Below are 4099 nucleotides of genomic sequence, written 5' to 3' on the forward strand. Positions count from 1 at the left end.
TTTTTGATGTCCCAGCAGTTGAGCTATAATCATTTTTGCTTCCCTTTGGTTTCTTTTTGCCAGTAGATAGTTGTTTTCCCCCATGAGATACCTTCATATCATCGTGTAAGTGGGATGCATTTTTCTGTTCAAACTACTGTTTTGTAAGATCCAATGTTATATCTCCACATTTTCTCATCTCCTCAGGCATATAATTGTCTTTAAACAAAGCAAGGCTTTTTGGCTAAATAACTCCTCCTTTGCCCCACTGAAATTGGCTCTGAATATTATACCCTGTTGTAACTTGCTACCCTGTTGCTTCAACTTTTTACATTGTAATGCTCTACTTCTATAATTTTGAAGTGTTACAGCAGCGTATGGATGCTGTTAAAATCTAGAGAGTCTAGCAACTGGTTAACCTGTGATGCATTTTCTTCTTCTGTAGCAGTCCAAGTGTTTCTTTTTTTCTTTTTTCTTGCTGTGATTTGATTGAGCATGCTTGCAGAGTTTTAGTGCTGCCTTTTAGTCACAGCCAATCCAACTTACTAGGATGTGGTGGTTGCTGATTCGTGTAGATATTATTTCAAAATATGCAATTATTAGTTTTAGTTGCAAAACTTATACGCACTTATTTTCCTTGACAAAATTCAAATTTTGCGATCCTATTCATATTTGTAATATCGTATCATTTTCTGGAATAATCCACCTTTTATTTTGCTGTGTTATGCAGGAGAAACCTCAACTATTTCAGTTTGTTCCAAATTAAAAGCAGGTACCATTTGTTCAGACCACATTGTATTAACAAAGTTGTATTTATTGTGATAGATTCATAATGCTGTTTATCTGATTTATGCTCTCACAGGTCAAGGCAGCACACCAACTTCTCAAGACTATTCCACATAGCTATGGGAGCAGGAGGGTTGATGGAGTTCCTGTTTTCAGCAAACAAAATTCAGATATTGCAATAGCTACCAAAGACGGGATTAAGTGGTGTGTATTGATTCTCTTGTATCAAAATTTAAATATGCATCTTTAAATTTTCAGGGCATAGGACTGTTTTTTTTCTTTCCTTATTCAATTCAGAAAAAAAATTGTTATGAGAAGACAATTGCCATGAAAATATGAAAACTAAACAGTACTTTAACTTGGATATTCTTTCTGTTTTTCATAGTTTAACTTAGATTTGTTTTAAAGACTAGCAATTGATAAAGCTGGATGGGTTTAACATACTGTTTATGTTTTTTTATTTTTCCAGCAATATGAATGGCTTATTGGATCACAATATAAATCAATAGAGTTGGCTAAGTCTGATTGGGTTGCAACAAGGAAATCTCCACCTTGGGCCATTGATTATTGGGGCTTTGGTAAGTCAAATTTGCTCCATTTTTTGATGGTTGCTTAATTAGATTATGCTTAATTTGTCTGCTGGGCATGCCTATTGTAATCTTTTCAATTAATTGGAACTCTGTTTTTCATTGGGATAAGATTATTCATATTTAAATTTATTGTCCTTGTAGATCCTAGTTTTGGAGGTTTATGTGAACATGATGCTGGGATTATATTAAATTAACTTTTCTGGGCATAGTACTGTCTTTTTTATTTCTGCTTTTACATATTGCTTCCTGAAGTTCATGTTTTTGGTATTTTTCCTCTTAAGAAGAATAAGAATAAGCCTCGGTCTTCTTTATTTAATTTGAAAACCATGAAGGCATTTAGAGGCCCAAATCCCATTTTGATTATTTGGTTAGACAATATAAATCAATGACAAGGTAGTTTAGAACTTTGGGTGGGTAGTTCAAAAAATAATAATTAATGCTTTTTACAATAAGCTGTGGGGGGGGGGGAACATTACAAGAGTAAAAAGAATGGGGTAAGAGGTGATAAGGACATATTTAAGGGTGGAATCTTATGGGGAACATTACAAGAGTAAGTTGTGTATTTTTAATGAATTTTGTGTTGTGGGGTTGCTTGATTTTTGTTAAAAAAAAAAAAACATAACATGATATATTCGGGATTATTTTTTTCTTTACTTTGATTTCCAGCAATAAAATCTACCTGGAAAGGAGCTTTCTAATCTATTAGAATTACTTAGAACTTTGATTTCTGATATGCAGATTGTGTAAAAATGGCAAGGGTGACTAGGGTTTTGGTTTGAAATTGGGATTGCTATGTTGGTAATTTTATTATTGTATTAATTTAGAATGCAAAGTGTAATTTTTAAAGAACTAGAAGCAAAATGAAAAAACAAATAAATTATAAAAAGTATTTTGTAATTATCTAGCAACATTTTAATTATTTAAAAAATCCTTTAATCAAGCTGCGATCCTAAAAAACCAACATTAGGCCAATATTCATAATTATTGAAGGTTAAAATCTATATTTTTTACTGACCTTACAAGGGAAAATTATTGACATGTCTGTTGATGATTGGCTAGTTAGCTAAGTTAATAATTAATGATTACACAATCAATGCGTGATGAGGGCTTTTAATTTTCATGGTAGTAAGAATTACTTTTTTTTTCCTTCGTTATTTTGCCCCCTCTGTGTTGAATGTGCACCTTCATAGCTCATAAACATGGTAAATAATTATCCAACCACCATACCAATGACTACAACTAAGGAATATTGATTCAGACGTCCTTGGTACATTTTTAAAAAATGAATTTAAAATAGGAGTTATTGCTTTCATCAACCATGCACTAAAATTGTATGATTTCCATGATTTACACCATTCCATGACATCTGACTACCACTGATTCAATCATTGAACTTGATGTTTATAACTCACGTGAATTAATTTTCAAATCAATTGGAATGTCCTAATTTGTAAAATTTTGCACACATATAAACTATAATTCATTTGACAAGCTACAAAGTTAAAAGGTTTATTGGTCATGGATGGATGGACCTGAAATTGAAATGAAATAATTTTACTATCACTTGGGAAATTTGAATTATTTATGTGTTTTTCAGTGGTGAAAGACTTGTTAGACGGCCTGAAAAGAAAATTCAAATTCTCTTCAATAAATTATAAGGCTAAGAAAACATTAAGCACATCAATCATGCGTATACCATCCTTCCATAAAATCCATGCAAAGATTATTTTCATTTTAATCAAATTACTGTGAAAATAGTCGGAAAATTAATCAAGAGAACTCGCAATCATGCATATATCATTCAAACATAAAATCCATAAGAAAACCATTTTCACATAACCAAATTAAAATTACATAAAAAAGAAAAGATAAATTAGTCAAGATGAATCGCAATAAAACTATAATACCTGCTGAAAAAAGATAAATATGTTTAATTAAATGATAAAAATATAGATAAAAATATGTTTAATTAAAAAAAATGAAAAAACACATAAAAATATATATATCCTCTATCTTCGCCCTTTGCCATTTCTCTTGACTCCCTGAGAGTTATAGCTTATGAACTCATTATATTTTTTCATCTTTCATTAAAAAGGCTAGCTACGTGTGTACGACTAGCTCACCGGATGGTAGGTTTTTATTTAAATGCACCAATTCTGTTGAGTTGAAAAGTGACAAGCTTTAATTTTGCATTCAATAGTATTTTTTTTTTAATGATTTCCCATTTGAAAAGGAGATGTCTACTTTTTTCTCCGGCTAAATTCCAACAGATTCCAATTAGCTAGCACTTATCTGGAAGACCTTGTCTTCTGGATCATTTCAAGCTTTTTACACAAAGCAAGCATCCGATCCCTCTGTGCATTTTATTTCCCTTCATGTCTTTCCACCCTCTCAGACGCATCCTTGGAATCAATTTAACTTGGATTTATTTTAAAGACTAGCAATTGTTATAACTTGATGGGTGTAACATATTGTTTACGTTTTTTATTTTTCCAGCAATATGAATGGCTTATTGGATCATAATATAATCCAATAGAGTTCGCCAAATCTGATTGGGTTGCAATAAGAAAACCTCCACCTTGTGCCATTGATTCTTGGGGCTTAGGTAAGTCTATTTTGCTCCATTTTTACATGGTTGCTTAATTATATCGTGCATAATTTTTTTGTTGGGCATGCCTATTGTAATCTTTTCAAGTAGTTGGAACTCTGCCTTTCATTGGGACAATATTGATAGTTTATATAAG

The 4099-nt window shown here is 31.6% G+C and overlaps 1 long non-coding RNA gene across 2 annotated transcripts; it reads left to right on the plus strand.

Moving 5' to 3' along the window:
* On the plus strand, positions 1 to 3898 carry LOC112328138 (uncharacterized). Of its 2 annotated transcripts, XR_002982775.2 has the most exons (4): positions 1 to 751; positions 842 to 969; positions 1235 to 1343; positions 3852 to 3898. It is a non-coding gene; the product is annotated as an uncharacterized LOC112328138 (long non-coding RNA). The 2 variants fall into 2 exon arrangements; XR_002982772.2 differs by lacking the exon at positions 3852 to 3898 and having other exon boundaries at positions 6 to 751; positions 1235 to 1561.
* Positions 3899 to 4099: the final 201 nt, after the last annotated feature.

The sequence above is a fragment of the Populus trichocarpa genome, chromosome 7 (assembly GCF_000002775.5).
Source record: "Populus trichocarpa isolate Nisqually-1 chromosome 7, P.trichocarpa_v4.1, whole genome shotgun sequence".
Classification (NCBI taxonomy): Eukaryota; Viridiplantae; Streptophyta; class Magnoliopsida; order Malpighiales; family Salicaceae; genus Populus; species Populus trichocarpa.